The sequence below is a fragment of the Rhincodon typus genome, chromosome 2, assembly GCF_021869965.1.
Source record: "Rhincodon typus isolate 14 chromosome 2, sRhiTyp1.1, whole genome shotgun sequence".
Lineage (NCBI taxonomy): Eukaryota > Metazoa > Chordata > Chondrichthyes > Orectolobiformes > Rhincodontidae > Rhincodon > Rhincodon typus.
In genome coordinates, this window is record NC_063333.1 from 58,627,267 (window position 1) to 58,646,247 (window position 18,981).

Sequence of the window (18,981 nt, forward strand, 5' to 3'; positions counted from 1 at the left end):
TCAAATCACGGGGGTGTCTAGGCTAATGCGGAAAAAAAAAACACCAAATGAAACTGGTTTTAATATAAAGCGAAAATGTTCGCATCATTACGCCCAGCTCCATCTGAAACAGAAGAGTGAATCCGGAACGTGATATTAGTAACCTTTCACTAGCAGAACTTGCTCAAAACTGGAAATGCAACGGCAGCAACTCTCCGTGCCAAACAGCCAATGGTCACCGGAATCTTCATTATAAGGCTGGGGAACAAGGAACTATAAATAGAAACCCGCACATTACAATTGGAGGATACACCCGCATAGCCTGAGACTTCCCTTTACATCGCATCTCGATGTAGCTCCATCCTGACAGATCCAAGTTCCCCGAGCGCGAGTTACTCAACGTTTAACAGAACGACAGGCACAGAAAAAAACCCACCCCTGAAATACCCACAAAGAAGCACCACATGGTCACATCCCACACTCCCATGCGAGGTTAATGCGGATTGGAGGAAAGTGGGCGACCTACGCCCAATGCAAGAAGGGTTTGTTAGCAGGCTTCAGCAAAGTTTGATTTGATTGGACACGTTGTTTTCGCGCCCTATCTGTGTAGCCGGGCGGAGAACGAAGACAAAAGGAGAGAAAGAAAAGAAGAGTGAGAGCTCGGAGACGGAGTGCGAGCGGGACAGACAGAGGCAGCCAGCCAGCCAGCCAGCCAGCCGAGGACACGAGAATATTGGCTGCCGGCCGGCTCGATCACCATCCTGACACCCGCGTAACCCGGCTGTAAACTCACCCAGTAAAACTCTCGCAAAGTTTCGGCTCCAAGTTAGCCCGGCTGACAGTGGCAGAGAAGGAGAAGGAGGTCAGTAGGGATCAGCTTCTGCTTCTCCCTCCCAGGTAAGGAAGAGGCGGTAAGGATAGAAGTCTCCATCAGTCCGGGTGGCTGTGGAAGCCCTGGGCTGGCGGAGATTTGAATTCCAACGGCCAGAGCTCGCGGCCAAGCATTTGGAATCCGCGCGCTCGCCACGTTAGGTTCCAGCCTGCTCCCACCCGCCCCCTCCCTGAGGGGCAGCGGGTGAAGCGCCGGATTCCCCGGAGCATGTTTCCTTTGATTCACAATCATAAATAAGGGGACAGATTGAGGGCCTGATCCGATCAGACTGTCTGTGTAAATCATTCTTTAATCTTGTCACTCACTCGGGGAAAGATTCAGTGTTTCCAGTCGGCTCCAATTTTATCAGCTGCCGAGTTTGAACAGACCAATGGGGGATAAACTTTCTTATCTATTAGAAGTTGATTTTTTTTCCCCTCTCTGCCTTTTCCCCTTCATCCCTACAGTTTCTCCGCCCTTCAGTTACTCCGTGGGATGCTCTTCCTCCGCTTGGCAGTGGAATTAGGGCATGGTGATTAACGCGTTTAGCGGCGTGATGAGAAAACCTAGAGTCATCAAGTGGGATGTGACAAGTAGGAGGTTAAAAAAACGCAAGTCTTATAACGAAAGAGCAGAGGAGTGGGACTAATTGGTAGTTCTTTCAGAGAGAAGTCATAGGTATGATGAACTGAATTGCCTCCTGTGATGTATCATTTCCCTATTATGACAAAAGGGATCTAAAAGCAAAATCTGGGACTGAGAAACCAGTCGATGTGATGTCAGTGTTATGGGGAGCTGCACGAATCTACACTTAAAATGATATAACGTCAAGAAACAGAAAACAGTGTGCTCAGCCCGGAGATAACCATGTGTGGAGCTGGATGGACACGGCAGGCCAGGCAGCATCAGAGGAGTAGGGAAGCTGACGTTTAGGGTCTGGACCCTTCTTATTTTTTCTGAAGAAGGGTCCAGACCAGAAACGTCAGCTTCCCTACTCTGATGCTGCCTGGCCTGCTGTGTTCATCCAGCTCCACATAGTGTAGTCTCAGACTCCAGCATCGCCGTTCCTATTATTTCTGAGGTCAGCCTCAGTGCTTACCTCACTGAAGTGCTAACAGTGCACAGGGTGTGTGTGGGAACCTAGGACTCCTGAACAGGGTTAGCCCTTTGAACCTGTTATGCCATTCACTAAAATCAATACCGATCTGGCTGTGGAGTCATTGATACCACCACCATCTCTGTTCCATGACAAGGGAGTCACTTTTCTTATGGGATGCACTTGGCTGGCCTGCATATATTGCCTGACCCAGGTTCCCCTTGAGAAGGTGGTGGTCAGCAGCCTTCTTGAATGGCTGCAGCCAACCTGCTGTAAGTTGACCCATGATGTACTTGGAGAGGGAATTCCAGGATTTTGACCCAGTGACAGTGAAGGAACGATGATATGTTTCCAATGATTTAGTTGGAGGTGAACTTGGAAGAGGTGGTGTTCTTATGTATATGCTGCCCTTGTCCTTTGAGATGGAAGTGTTGTGGGTTTGGAAGGTGCTGCCTAAGGATCTTTGGTGAATTTCTGCACAGCATCTGCTAGGTAGTAGCAGCAGTGTGTACTGAGCATTGGTGGTGGAAGGAGTGAATGCTTGCGAGTGTGGTGCCAATCAAGTGGCTGCTTTTTTCTGGATGTTATCAAGCTTCCTAATTGGAGTGGGAGCTGCACTCATCCAGGTGCATGGAGAGAATCCATCACACTCCTGATTTGTCCTTTGTAGAAGGTGGACAGACTTTGGAGAGTCTGGACGTGAGTTACTCACCGCAGTATTCTTAGCCTCTGCTATTATAACCTTTGTGTTTATGTGTTGGGTTTAATTTGAGCTTTTGGTCAATTGTAACCGTCAGAATGTTGACAGTAGGGGATTCAGTGATAGTAACATCATTGTTTGTCAAAGGACATGCTTAGATCATCTCCTCTTGGAGATGGTTGTTACCTGGCATTTGTGTAGTCAAGGGCTAAACAAAAAAGAAGATAGTTTTGTCTTGAGATTCAATGACACAAGGCCCACTACCTTCAGGGGAAGTGAATTCCTTAGACTAAGAATCCTCTAAGAGAAAAATATTGTACTAATCTCAGTAGTGAAAGGGATTGCTCTTTACTTTTAAATTTTGCCTTCAAGTTCTAATTTTTCCCCATGAGGAAACATTCTCGAAGTTTCTACCCTAGCAAGTCCCCTCAAGATCTTGTGTTTCAATATGACCCGCTCACATTCTTCTAAATTCCAATCAGTACCAGTCTAGCTCAACCAACCTTTCCACCATAGGGTAAATTCTCTCCCTGAGTTGAGTCATCCTCCTCTGAACTGCTTTGAATGCAATTATATCACTCAACTAAAGGGAACAGAAGGCTACACAGTGGTTCAGATGATGATTCAGTAAGGCCCTGTAGTAAAAGCTGCAGTAAAACATGCCTTTCACATTCAGTTCCCATTACCAATGTACCCTATGAGTTGAGTGCCTGCACATTTGCTCTGAGGACCTGTCCATGCCAATCTGTGCGCCACGCATTCATTTTCAGTTTTTTCAGCTGCTGCCACATGTGGCCCTTGAAAATCCATGCTGCAACTGAAAAAATTAGAGGTACATAACTGATTGCAATAAATGTCAACATTCTGATGCAAATTGCAAAGATGGAGTACACGTTAGGCCTTCAAGAGGGTGAACACATACTCAACGAAAGTTGGGACATGAGGTCAGGACATAAATATCTGGTTGGAAAGAGGGGTAGGGATTGGAACAGGTTTGACAGTAGTATTTTGCAATTATCACCACTAGGACTAACATCATAATTTATATTGATGATTTGGGTTTAAGATTAAGGGACTCTAGATCAATTTGCAAATGACACCAAGGGAGCACACCTGACACTGAGCATAAATACAAGTTACAGACTGGGAATTTAAATGACAAGTGAATTTTAATATCGAAATGAGTTGAGTAAATATAAGCTGTGAGGCAGGAAAAGAAAAACATTACCTACATTTTAGAAAATGAAAAATTAGAAGAACAAATGAATCCAGGAATGGAAGTAGACAAATAGTTTAAAAGCAGCATTGAAGACAATCAAAATTATTAGAAATGATAAAGCACTGCCATTTATTTGTAGCAGTTTTAAATTAAGTCATGAAGTGGAATTAAACAAATCCATTTATCAAGGACTGAGTGGAGCACTGGTCTCATCTAGAACAAGTCATAAAGTACTGGGAAAAGTATGTAAATGATTTCCAATGGTGCACGATTAGATGATTACAGCTCTTGTGATCGATTGAACAGAGAACTTTTTTCAGGAAAGAAAAGACTTGGAAATCTAAGAGGTTTTGAAATTCATGAATGGGTTGGACAGGATATGTGTGGAGAAGATGTTTCCATTTGAAGTTTGCAAAACAAATATGACGTTAAACACTGTTCACTCTTTTGGGTGATGTAACATATCCAGGTCAGTTTATCCTTCAGTGAACATAACAGAAATGGCTTATGTGGTAATCGTTGCAGATGATTCCAAAATTTCACAAGTGAGTGAAGATTTTTCTCTTCATCTCAGTCAGAAATGATCAGTGTGTACTCCTGGTGTAGGTTCAGTCTTTTGGGTACTGCATTCCTGATCACTGTAACAAAGTTCCAAGGAGCCTCTTGAAACTATTGCTCATTGGGTAGGTTATTTTCAAGAAAATATTCAACACAAACCTTCTGTCCCTCACACTCGTAGAGCTGTACAGCACGGTAGCAGACCTTTCGGTCAACTCGTCCATACTGACCAGATATCTTAAATTAATCAAGTCCCATTTGCATGCATTTGGCCCATATCCCTCTCAACCCTTCCTGTTCATGTACCCATCTAAATGCCTTTTAAATGTAATTGTACCAGCCTCTACCACTTCCTCTGGCAGCTCATTCCATACATGCATCACCCTCTGTGTGAAAATATTATCCCTTGGTTCCTTTTAAACCTTTCCCCTCTCACCTTAAACCTATGCCCTCTAGTTTTGGATTCCCCCAATCCCAGGGAAAAGACATTGGCTATTCACCTTATCCATACCCCTCATGATTTTATAAACCTCAAAAATGTCATTCTCAGCTTCTGACGCTGCAGGGAAAATAGCCCCAGCCTATTAGCCTTTCCCTGTAGCTCAAACCCTCCAACCTTGGCAATACCCTTGTAAATCTTTTCTGAACCCTTATGTTTCACAATATCTGTCCTCTAGCAGGGAGACCAGAATTGCACACAGTGTTCCAAAAGTGGCCTAACCAATGCCCTGTACAGCTGCAACAGGACTTCCCAACTCTATACTCAATACACTGACCAATAAATGCAAGCATACCAAACACTTTCTTCACTATCCTGTCTACCAGACACTCCACTTTCAAGGAACTATGAACCTGCACTCCAAGTCTCTTTGTTCAGCAACATTCCGCAGGACCTTACCATTAAGTGTATATGTCCTGCACTGATTGGCCTTTCCAAAATGCAGCACCTCATTTATCTAAACTCCATCTGCCAGTCCTCAGCCCATTGGCCCTTCTGATCAAGGTCCTGTTGTACGCTGTGGTAACTGTCTTCGCTGTCCACTACACCACCAATTTTGTCGTCATCTGTAAATTTACTAACTATACTTCCCGTGTTCACATCCAAATCATTTGTATAAATGACGAAAAGCAGTGGACCCAGCACTGATCCGTGTGGCACACTGCTGGTCACAGGCCTTCAGTCTGAAAAGCAACCCTCCTCCACCACCCTCTTTGCAGAAAATGTCATATCTCACACAAACCTCAAAAGTTTTCAGAATGCTTTTCTATATTCATCTTAAACTACAACGTTTAAAATGCTGTCCTCAATTTGCCCAAGTTTGACAAAATCCATGTTTAACAGAACTTTTTTTAAATGATCTATGTGGGATCAGTATGAGTATTGCCACCTCCACTCCTAAGGTTTGAATTGGAGGTGGTAACTACTGTTTAGATTTGAGACTCAAAAATTTGGAAGAAATGAAGCTTTTGACCTATAAAAGAATATGGAGTGGGTTGTAATTGGACTGTTTATTGCAAATGCAGGGGACACTCTCCGCCAATGCATTAGTAGTCTCTGTGACATAATTGCCTGTAATGCTGCAGCAAGTGCTTGCACTAAAGAATAAGATCAATGTGTTTTTCAAATGTTTAATATGAATTCAAATCTTGGGATCTCAACTTACTGACTCACTGCCTGACTCCAAACATTTCTCCACTTCATTCTAACCAACCTCCCCCTCGCTCTCTTGCTGCCATGCTGCCTTGCTGTACACTATCCCTAACAAGTGGGGAGAAGCAGTGATTGGCTGTCAATTAACAGACCTGGGAAGTCATATGACTGTGTCTCAGGTGGACTTGGCGCTGGTTTCTGGCTCTGGGCACATGTTCATGATGTCAGTGGCCCTGACATCCTCTGCTCGTGCAGTGGCAGGAGATTCATTCTACTTTGAAAACTGTAAAGCGTTTAAGCATTGATCTGAAAGAAATAGATTAATGATAATTGCACTCAACAGAAGAGTAGGTGAATTTGTATGATGATGGGAACAGGTTATTCATTCAAACAAGGTGTTTAAGTGTCCTGGGAAACACATACTCAATGAGTCAGAGGGTGTGTTATGAACCAAGCTTGGATAGTCATGATTGTACATCTGGCAAAATCAGTGATGGTATCTTCATTTGAAAGTCTAGTACCAGACTGCAAATCTCTTTGGAAATCCATCTAGTTAGCTCCTTTGTGATTACCAATTTGCCTTAGATTTCCCATGGTTTAGTATAGACAACTAGTTCAGTACTTATGCTAGCAATCCTAGTTGGGCCAAAGAAGTGACGAAATATGTGATTCCTTCTAATATTGCAAGTATAGTAACTTTGGAAAAAAAAAGTTGAACATTTACAGCGGGTTGACTTTATCTCTTAACGAGAATGATCAATTCTGTATTACAGATTTATTATGTCTTTAACCTTTTCACAACTGCATATATGATTTTCATCTTGTGTCCTTTTTGAAATATCTCTTTTATCCACTGTTCTTAAAGGATTGCTAAATTCCCACTGATTACCATAGCCTGTTCAAATATGTTTTAATGATAGCCTGAACATGATAAGTTTTGTGGGTACAAATCAGTTGTGCTCTGCTGCCTTTGGGTGTTCAAATGGAGATAGGATTTAAGATTGTTGTCAGCATGAGTTCATTTTTAAAGGATAATTTGCAATAGGAAACCATATCAGGTTAGGCGGTAGTGTTGCCATGAGGCTGCTGTTTGCAGAAGCACTTGAAGCTGTTTTACAATGCTGTGGATGACTCTGGACTTGTTGAAATGATTCAGTATAGGTAGAGATGAACATTACGTTTTACTGCTGCTCATCATTCCTAACGTAGCAATTAGTCACAGTTAATATTCTCCTCCTGCACACATGCAGAGGAGATATGATATTGTGCAATTCATGTCTGCACCCTGGTTACGGAAACTATTCTGAATAAAACAAGATCTGCTCCTCCTCTGGTATTTCTTTATAGGTCTCCAATCTCCTTAGTGTTGCATGTGTTAGTGTGGATTATCCTGTGATTGTGTTATAAGTAAGATTGTAATATGTAGTCATGCTGCCTGTCATAGTTACTTCATAAAGAAGCTTCACTCCTGGTTAATCTCCCAAGAGGTACAACAGATTGAAAGTTTCAGAGGCAAAGATCTGTTTTGCAAGAGGTGAATGAATAAAAGTGAGCAAATGGTGCTGGGTGGGGCACTAATTCACAAGCTAAGTATGTAAATGAAAAACCACATTGAGATTTTAAAAAAAGGACTTAATTTGCCTAATGGAGTTCACTTTTACTTGTGTTAAATCAATACTTTCTATTTCCTCATGATTACCGTTTCATGGACTTTGACGCTCACGGGTACATTCCCAGGACTTATGCTGTAATCAGCTTTTTAAGATGTCCAGTAGAAGAGGAGTTAAGAAAAGAATTGCAATTGTACTGTTCTTTAGCATCTGTGCAGACTTGCCTTTAGCCTACCTATTCTAGTAAGAGAATACACACTTCAAATGGCCTCCCCTCTTTAAATTGCACCTTTTCAGTACTTAATATGCAGCTGTTTGTTCATTGTGATGAGCATCACAGTTTTCACTGTTAGAAAATGCATTCAGAAGTGTGCTACCTGTGCTGCCACATGAACACTCTTGACTTTTCCAGCAAAAACTTCACTGTGAAATTGTTCTGCAGTTTCATTTAATCCAACTTAATAAAAGAGAACATTTCCTTTCTGATGTCAAGGATCACTTCACAAACTTAGGGATACTAACAATCTTTTTCCACTTCACTTTCCCAGTAACTTTAGTCTTTTAACAAAGAACTTGGAATTATCTCCTTTTGCCCCATTTGAATCAATTTTAAGCTCGGCATGATATTCTTCCTTGGCTTTTTGTGTCTAGTATCTTATGCCCAACAATTTTCCCTTGTTCCCAGTGTTCTCTGGGCATGCATCTTTTCCTTGAACAGTGGTCCAGCCAGCTTTGTCTGCCATCATCCTCCGCCTCTGTTGAATTTGTTATCACAATCGAATGGAACACTGATTAGACCACACCTGAAATATTGTCTGTAGTTATGGTTCCCTTTCCAAAAAACACGTACACTTGCCATAGAGGAAATGCAACAGAAACTCTTCAGAGTGATTTCTGGGGTAGTGAGATTGAGTATGAGGACTTTGGGCTTGCATTCTCTGTAGTTTAGAACAAATAGATGATTTCCTAAAACATCTGAAAGTCTTTGTGGGATATACATAGTAGATGCTCTGTGTAGAATGTTTTCTGTGGCTGTGGATCTAGAATCAGCAGACACAGTCTCGGAAAAAATCATTTATTTCATTAGATTCCATTCATTCAACTAATTTTGGACTGCGATGAGAAGGAACTTCAGCATTCCTCAGGGTGGGGTAGTGTTAATTATTGAAATTCAATACAGCCAGAGGGAGATTTCTACTTCCTCATAATATCAAAGGATATGGGATTAGTAATTACTAATATCCTGACTTTTTGTATGACGCGTTTCCATGAAAGTACAGGTGACATATCACCTGTTCTTTTACCTCTGTCCTCATCATCTGAGCCTCCATACATTCCTATTCGATGAAGCACTGATTTGCATGTACTGTTTTCAATTTGATGTACTGTTCACAGTGCACTCTCCTACATCTAATATAATGAATGCTCATTAGGTCACTGCTTTGCTTTATGAAATGCCTCAACTCGGTCTACAAGAATGATGGAGCTTCTGGTGGTGTCTTCTTTATCCCTCACACACCTTGCATTTATGCTAACACCAGTCCTTAGCCTACTACTGTGTCTGAAGCTGAAGGAAGAGCACCTGTATCTATCAGTTAGGCTTCTTAGTCTTCTGGATGCAACTAACAATTGAATCCACTGATTTCAGATCCTAATCTCAGGTCAGTTCTCTTCCATCCATTCAGGTGGTAGACACTGTCAGACCTGATGAGCGTTTCTAGTATTTTGTGTTTTACTTTGGATAGTTAGCTTCTGCAGGATTTTGCTTTTGGACAGTGTTGTGGGTATCTGTGTATAAAATCCTATTTTGACCACTGGCAATACTGCAGAAGTCAGTATTGATTTCTTTTTTTCTTCTAAATTGTACTTTTCAGATTTGGGTGATCTTGTTGAAAATATTCATTATATTTCTGACTATGTATTTTCATTTGCTTTGAGGGTTTACTGGGATGACATTACTGTGTACTTGTGTACTAACTTAAAAGTGTTATCATATCTGATTCAGTGGCAACATTTTCAGATTTGAGTCAAACTCCTAGGTACAAGCCTCATTACAGAGACTTTCTTCAGAGTACATTCTTCAGGTAGAATATGAAATTCAGGGAAATCTTGAAAGAAGACATTGAATGAAGGTTCCATCTGAGATGTTGGCTGAATACAAAGGATCCCATGCACAGTTCCCAAAAAAAGGAGCTAATTCTGATGTCCTGGCTAATTTTTAAAACTTGATCAACCTCACTAAAAATGATTATTTCTCCTTGCTATTTCTGAAATCTTGCTGTTTGTAAATTGTCTGCTGCATTTTTCCAGCCTACAACAGTGACCTTACATCTTTCAGCTTTGGTTACATACTTATCAGTTATTCTTGCAGTATCAGTTGTTAAAAATTATAGAATGTTTTAGAAGTGTGTTAACTCTTGTATAGTTGCTGGAATTGGAACATCTGCGTAGAATAGCACTAAACATGGGAATGTGATGCTGGCTGTCCAGTTTCATGCTTAAAACATGATACCTTGTTTTATAGTTGTACAGTGCAGCCGGAATAGTCTCTGACTTTGCAGTGTAAGAAGATCCACCTGATATTTTCTGTCTTGTCCTGTTTGACCTAAGAACATCTAATAATGTCAGTCTTCAGTTACATCAAAGGAAAGAGAGAATTCTATGCTTAACTTTGTTTTATTCATTTATTTAGCATATTGGTGATTTTTGTTTTTCATTTTTGCATTCTGTTGGTTAAACAATGGTGCCGACCATAGTTTTTTTTTTCTAACATAAGGGCAAGTACAAAGCACTTATATTTAGCCCAATTCTCAGGATGGCAGGATTGACATATGAAGAAAGACTGGATCGACTGTGCTTGTACTCACTGGAATATAAATAGAGGGCGGAATTTGATAGTAACATGTAAAATCCTGGACAGACTGGATGCGGGAAGAACATTCCCCATGTTGGGAACTCCAGAACTAGGGGTCATAGCCTAAGAATAAGAGGTAAGCTAATCAGGACTGAAATGAGGAAGAATTTCTTCATGCAGAGTTGTGAACCTGTGGAGTTCTCTACCACAGAAAGCTGTTGGGGCCAGTTCATTACATACATTCAAGAGGGAGCTGCATGTGGTCCTTGAGGCTAAAGAGATTAAGGGGTATCGAGAGAAAGTGGGAGTGGGATGCTGAAGTTGCATGATCGGCCATGATCATATTGAATGGTGATGCAGGTTCACTGGGCCGAATGGCCTACTCCTGTACCTATTTTCTATGTTTTTCCACTTCTTAAGCAATCTATCATGTGGCAGAAGGTCTTTCTGTGTCTACCTGAAATCTCTTGGAGACAAAAAGAAACTGCTGAATATCCTCTAGTCAGACTGGAAAGAACAAAAGAAATATGAATGCTCTTTATTTTGATGTTTAACAGCTGGAGGAAAATTTATATGCCTATTGGTAGGGATATGTGCTTGTATTGATGAAAAGGCGAATGCTGTTTTTATATTTATTTTTAATCTTTAATTGCCCTTTATTGTGAATATTATTGAATATCCAGAAAACTGTAACCGTGTTTTTGGCAATTGTCATAAATTCTGCTCCCAAGCCGCTAACTCATCAGTTTACTGTTTTGAAGTAGAACCAGACTGTTTGTAATTTCGACCCCCTGTTTGAACCTGAGATGAGCATTTAACTGATTATTGGTGCCTTTGTCAAGCTTGCCTGTTGTCACCTCTGAATCATCAAACTCCGCTCTGCTCATCTACAGATTTCCTTGCCCTTGACTTTTTTCACCATTCTAATGACCTCTGTCATTCTACCCTCTGTGAACTTGAGGTAAATGTAAACTGTGCATGTGACCTAATTTACACTAAGTTCCATTCACCCATTACCTTTCTTGTTAACCTATAAAAATTCTCAGTCGGCTGAACACTGGCCCAGCCTTGGGTCTATTTGCAAGAGAGATTGATGATGATGATGATAATAAAGTGAGACACAGTTCCACAAATGAGTTTAAATGATAATGCAAAGTCGGACTGAATTGATTGATTGAAAGATTACTAATCTATGCCATATCCTACCTGCACTGCACTTGATTTGAGGTGTAGAAATGCTTTTCATTATTTGGTTGAATCTTTAGTGTTACTATATGACCATGAGTAATACTTGTTTGAAATATTGTCACATTATAAACTCACTTAAACGGAAGCACTTCAGTGGTGCAATTAATAACACTGTCAAGTATGCAGTAAAATGGTCTGATTAAATTCTCTGAAAGCAAAGGGATTGTCCTTTTGTGTCTGTGTCCCACATCAAGTTGGAGAAGGTATTTGCTGCGCTTGAGCTCTTTTTCCCAGCCTACCACAAGCTAGCATCTAATTGAACCAGAAATCTTCAGGATACGCCTTCCTGATTTAGCTTGTGACTATTGTGGAATACCCATAATTTGTTCTAGTTATCCATGTAGTGTGAATGTTTGGCAATGTGAGGTCTCAAGGTCAATACAGGTATGTATGTCTGTGTAGTTATCTTCAATGTACAGTTCCATTGCTCCTCATTTCATATCCATTTGATCTGTTGCTCAGCATTGCCAGGCGGCTATAAAAATGTTGCACAAGAGCAATGACCTGCCTGGTGGTGTTTGCAGCAGCATTTGTACTTATTGGTCACTGCATTCATGAATGTATAGATTGCCTGAGACATGTATGACTAGATGTTCCTTTTTATGTTCTAAATTGTCCATGACTGTTTCTACACAGTGGGAGTTGGTCAAACAATTGAGATACTTGCTACTGTTACTTGCAGGTTTCTTCACTTTGGAAGTCTACGAGACTTGCACATTGAAAACAATGTAGTATCCAGGTGTCCGATAGATATTGCTAGCCTATTCACCTAAAGTGTTGCCAGTAGTAGCTATAGATATTGTATGGTGTCACTCATTAGTCTAGACATGCTTCCATTGTCTGAATCTGTATGAATTGAACTTAGCAACTCTAATTTATTATTGTCACATGTACCTAGGTACAGTGAAAAGTTTTTTTTGTTTTGCTTGCAGTATAGGCAGATCATTACACACAAAGTGCATAGGGTAATAGATTAGAGAGAAGAATACAATGTTACAGCTGCAGAGAAGGCATGTAGAGAGTGAGATCAACGTTAAACTTAAAATGAGAGGTCCTTTCAGAAGTCTAACAACAATGGGGAAGAAGCTATTCTTGAATCTATTCATACGTGTATGCAAACTTCTATATCTTCTGGCGGACAGAAGAGAGCATAACCAGAGTGGGAGGGGTCTTTGATTAGGGTTGGTTGCTTTCTCAAGGCAGTGGGAAGTATAGATGGAGTCAATGGATGGAAGGCTGGTTTGTGTAACGGACTAGGTTGTGTTCAGAGCTCTAATTTCTTGTGGTCTTGGGAAGAGCAGTTGCCAAATGACACTGCATCCAGATGGAATGCTTTCTATTGTGCATCTATAAAAATTGGTAAGAGCCCTTGTGGATGTTCCTCAGGAGGTTAACAAAATTCGGAAGTAGAGACGTTGTGCTTTCTTGACCATTGTTCGACATGGGTGGACCAGGACAGATTGTTAGTGATCATTGTCCCAGGAACTTGACGCTTTCAGCTATCTCCACCTGAGCGTCATTGATTCAGTCAGGGATGTACCCCCTCTCTCCCCAACCCTACTTCATGAAGCCAGTGACTAGCTCCTTCGTTTTGTTGACGTTGATGGAGAGATTATTATCTTTACTGAGCACTCTTTACTAAGCTGCCAAGCACTCAATCTCTTTCCTTTTTCTGTCTCGTTTGAGATCCACCCTACGATGGTGTTGAATGGACTCTTGCCTCAAATAATGTAGCCTGTGTGCCTCAAAGTCTTTTTGATCTGTGCATCCTTTGCTTGCTGTGATCTCCCTGTACTGCTCGTAAACAAAGCTTTTCACTGCTTTGGTACACGTGACAATAAATCAAACAATCGATGTTATCAACAGACTTGTAAATGAAGTTAGGCTGGAATTTGGCCACACAGTCATGAGTGTACAAGGAGTATAGTAGGGTGTGGAGTACGCACCCTTGTGAGGCACTGGTTTTGAAGATTATGGTGGAGGAGGCGTTGTCGCTTATTCTTACTGATTGATCCATAGACCACAGAAAGTCGGGATTCCAATTACAGAGGGGGGAGCTGAGAACCAGGTTTCGGTTTAGATGAATTTGTTTGGAATTGTGTTGTTGAACATGGAACTATAGTCAATAACTAGGAGCCTAACCTAGGTATTGTTACCGAGATGTTCCAGGGGCTAGAGACATGCTGTCTGCTGTGGATCTATTGCACTGGCAGGTGAATTTTGAAGGGTTAAGGCTGCTTGTTAGGTTGGAATTGATGTCAGCCATAACTAACCTCTCAAAGCTCTTCACAATTATCGAGGTCAGAGCCAGCAGGCAGCAGTCATTGAGGCACGCTGCATAATTTTACTTTGGCACTGGGATAATCTTGGCCTTCTTAAAACAGGTGGGGACTTTAAAGATTGTGTAGTAAGGAGAGCAAATACTTCTGCCAGCTGGTCTGGACAGGATCTGAGTCCATGGCTGGGGACTCCATCTGGGCTGGTTGCCTTCCGTGGGTTTTCCCTCAAGCCGATCTAATGTCTGCAGCAGTGACCGTGGGTACGGGTGCATCCAAGGCTGTTGGAATAGGTGATATTGTTTCATTGACCTTATGCTCAAGCGTGCATAGAATGCATTTAGCTCATTGGTTAGGGATGTACTGTTGCCCACATTCTGTTTGATTGCGCTTTGCTGCCTGTTATGTCATGTAAGCCTTGCCACAAATGACTGGTGTCCGTGTAGTTGGTCTGGGTCTCAAGCTTAGTTTGGTGTTGCCTGTTGGCATCTCTGCCCTTACAAAAGGTCATACCTGGAGTTCCTGTTAAGTCAGGGTTGCTTGACTTGTATACCTCAGCCCTGAACTTCGGTACGGAGTAGATCTCCCGGTTCATCCGTGGTTTCTCATTGGGGAACATTTTGGATTAGACTCTACGGCTGGCAGGCAGTCTTCTGCACACTTAGTAATGAATTCTGTGATTTGATTTCAGTTTTAACTACACCATATTTACTGAAATAGGTAGTGTTGTCGTGTCATGCCCTCTGGGTTCAGCTCTCTAACATTTTCATAGGTTTCTCATGGAAATCAATTTTAAATAGAATGGCTACTAACCACCTGTTCCATTTTTCTGATATTCAGATGATACGTTTGCTGTATTTGAATCTGCAGCAGCATGTGATAATTTTCTTGTGTACCTTAATGGGATCCATACTCATTGACCCAGGAAATAGAGCATCCAATGAGCTCCCTTTACTTTATTGTGCTTGTTAAGCGTTCCACTTCTGTCTGCCTGAGTATCACCAGCCTACTTTCTGCGGTTGATACATGTGTAAGGATTTCTATAGCTCTGTGCCCCACTTTATTTGTAACTGCATGATTGAGGCTGAAGCCATTTGCTCATCATGCCAGCTTGATGATGCACTAGGATATATAAAAAGTAGCCTGCAGAATAATTGGTAAGGTGATGCAAGGTGTCATCAGCAGTGCTATCAAGTGGGACTTGCCTAAAGACACACCTAGCACAGAGGAACACAGTTGTGGTTGTTGGAAGTTAGACATCTTGGCTCCAGGACATCTCTGCTTGAGTTCCTAAGGTGCTGTCCTAAGCCCAACTGAGGAATTGTATAGCAAATGACTCGTGCCTTGGACAGGCTTTGGGGAGTCAGGTTAAGTCCGGAATGTGGTGGCATGTACCCTGCTTGCTTGGATGAGTGAAGCTCTAACAACACCATTCAGGACAAAGCAACCAACTTAACTGGCACTACATCCATAGACATTTGCCCTTACCACTGCCAACATTCAGCAGCAGTGGGTGCACTCTACAAGATGCACTGCAGAATTTCACAAGACCCTATAGGCAGCACCTTCAAAACTCTCATCCACTACCATCTAGAAAGATAAAGGCAGCAGATACGTGGGAACACCAACCACCTGCAAGGTGCCCTTCAAACCACTCCCCATTCTGATTCAGAAATATTTTGTTATTGCTTCAGAGTCGCTGAGTCAAAATCCTGCAACTTCTTGCCTAATAGTACTGTTGTATTCCTTCCACCAAGTCGACTGCAGCGGTTCAAGAAGACAGCTCACCATTATCAACTAGAGACGGACAATAAATGCTAATTCGTCTGGCAATGCCAACATCCCATGGATGAATTTTAACAAAAGCTATCCTAATCAGATTAATGCTTACCATAGGCCTATGGATAGCACTTTCTTTCTTGAAAAATGTCGTCTTTACCTCGAATTGCCATAAAACTATATAATATCTCAAGATGTGGAGCAGACCATTTTCATGCAACTATGCAGTAGTAACACAAAGGGCATTCAACCACTAACAGGATTCTGGAATCATGCCAAAAGGACATTCTGCCCACTAATTTATGCTAAGTGTGTAGCCCATGTCCCTAACGACTAGTGGATTGTATTGAGTTGTAGACCTTTGATCAAACCTGTCTCTACCCGTCTCTTGTGACATGGTGTCTTCTATTTTAAATTCACCTGTGATGCACTTACAACTTTGATTTAAAGCTTTATACTTTATGGTGAGAGATGGTGCAGATTTCTGCATTGGGCTATAGAATGCAAGAGAGGAAAAATTGCTTGCACTTTGCTGAACTGAGCTTGATTTGCAACGGGCTGAAGGCATGCTGGTCCGAGTGTTCAAAGAAGCTAACAGATGGGATGTTGTGGCTACTGCAACAGTAATAATGTGATATACCTGGTCTATTGCTTGAGGTTAGCAAGGAGTGAGAAGTGATTGCAGATTCAATTGGCAACAAAAACAAATATGGACTGAGTCCAGGGTTAGGTTATAGTGTTTTCGAGTGAAGCAAACTGAAAAGTTCTTTTTAAAGGGCTGTAGAATGATCAGATTATAATTGCTTTTGAATTGTGTTTTTTTTTAAATATTTGATGTGGTGATATTATTGCTGCCAATCTAGTATTTGTTGTGCATCCCAAATTTACCTTAATGAGTGATTTCTTAAGCCAGTTAAGAGGGCAGTCAACTACATTGCTGAGAGTCTGGGGTCACATGGACCAGACAAAGTAAGAAAGGCAAATTTCATTCCATAAAGACCATTATATAGCTAGATGGGTTTTTATGAGCATCTACTGTGCCTTTTTAATTCCATATTTATTTATCGAAGTACACAGTGAAATTCAACTATGGTGGGATTAGTACCCCAGTCCACAGTGCTTTAGCCTGGATTCTCTGGTTTATTAATCCAGTGCTGACTGATTGATTGCAGTATACCACCACCTCCCCTAAGTATGATGTCTTAATGGCTTAATCAACCTGAAGAAATGTTTTCACAATTTAAGATAAGAAAGAAAAGATGTGCAATGTGATATGTGTTTATCTCTCTGACTACAGAGTTTATACTAGACCTTGCATCTGTGCATATTTTCTGTTTCTCACTTGTGATTTTTCTCACTGGATGTCAAGTTGTGCCATGCCTGTGATCTAACTAGTTTTATGAATACATTTGAGTAAGTGTGATCTACACTTTGAAATGTGACCAACTTTGACGCGATGAAGCCTTCTATAAATATGGGTGAAGGATGTTCAGTTTTTGCAATATTCAAATAGACTTTTGTTAGGCAGGGTGATTTTCTACCTCCTAATTCTAGTAGAATTTTTACAGAACTGGTTGAGCATTGCATAAACGATATTATTTGATTGGCTACCTAATTGCTTGCTGTGCCTCCATACCAATTCTGAGTCATGTGCCAGAACATTCAAATCCCTCTGCACCTCAATTATCATTTTTTCATTTAAGTAATACTACACGTTTTTGTTCACACTAAATTGAAGAAATTCATTTTTCCATGTTATAATCTAACTGTCAATTCTTTGCCCACTCACTCTCAAACTATCCAGCTGAATCTTCCTTACGTTCTCTTCACAACATACTTTCCCATAAAATTTTGCCATCTTAAAATGTAGCTGTCATATCTTTGCTCCATCACCTAAGTTGTTGATACAGAATATAAAAGGCTGAGGCTCTGCATAGCCCCTTGTGATACTCCATTCCCCGCATCTTGCCAGCCCAAAAAAAAATCAATTCTTTTCACACACTTTGTTTTTCTGCCTGCCACTCAACCTTTTATCCATGCTAATAGTAGATTATCCCTTACATGATGACTCCTCCTTTGCACAATAATCTTTGTCACTTCTCGTCAGTTGCCTTCTGAATGCCCATACAGTATGTTTGCAGACCCCCCTTTATCAACTATGCGTGTAACTCCAAATGAAATAATGTATTGGAGCTATGAAATGGAAATCATATTTAACCAATGCTGACTCTCATCAGTCACTGGATTTTTCTCCTTTCAATCTGATAGAACTCTTGCAGAATCTAGAGAATTTTAGAAATTAACACCATTGTATCTACCACCTCAGCAACATTTATGTTTGAAAACAGTAGAATACAGTTCATCAGGACTCGGGCTTGTCTTTTTCCTTGCATTCTCTGCAACATTTTCTCTTGCCCAAAACCTTAAATCTTTGGTCCTCCAGTCCATTGTACGATTGGCAAATAGGAATTGCATGATTTAGTCTACTTTATCTAAATCTGCCTTTTTTTATAATACACTACCGTCAGATCTCTGAGTTGCTGTGCTGTATAAGTACAACTTCTGCTTCTCCAACTTAATCGAGTAGTTGAATTCACTTGCCCCTGGAATCATTGTGGTAAATCTCCTCTGTTCATTCAAGAACCTTCACGTCTTCCTTCAAAGGATGGTGACCAGACTGGGTGCACCACTCGAGCTCTGGTTAGATCACACCCATTAAAAAGGTTCTAAATGCATATCGTTTATGTGCAATTTAGCAGATGGTAAAGCCTTATTCAACCTAGTGAATTCTTGCAGTTTGTGTGAGACACTGGTTGTTGGTATTTTTAGTCTCTGGGAGCTGTTTTAAGGCTGAAAAAATATTACAAATTGAGACTGATTTAATCCAGATTTGAATAAAATTAAACAAATCTGAACATTCTGGTTGTTTCTGGCTAAATTTTAGAAAATGTATTTGAATTTCACATCTTTACTTGTCAAAGATGGTGAAGAAATGAAAAATTTGTACCTATTAAAAGCCTTAATTATTGAACCGGGAAAGTAAATTGCAAACAGATTGCTGAGATAACAAGGTGTAGAGCTGGATGAACACAGCAGGCCAAGCAGCATCAGAGGAGCAGGAAAGCTGACATTTCTGAAGA

The 18,981-nt window shown here is 41.0% G+C and overlaps 1 protein-coding gene across 2 annotated transcripts in view; it reads left to right on the top strand.

Annotated features, from left to right (window-relative positions):
• The first annotated feature begins 536 nt into the window (after window positions 1–536).
• The window catches only part of ezh2 (enhancer of zeste 2 polycomb repressive complex 2 subunit), a 73,623-nt gene continuing 55,178 nt past the window's right edge, over window positions 537–18,981 (top strand). The window contains exon 1 of one of the 2 annotated variants that reach the window (XM_020516020.2): window positions 537–876. The gene's annotated coding sequence lies outside the window, so the exon portion shown is untranslated. The remainder of the gene's footprint in view (window positions 877–18,981) is intronic. The other variant, XM_048616784.1, reaches the window with a different exon arrangement.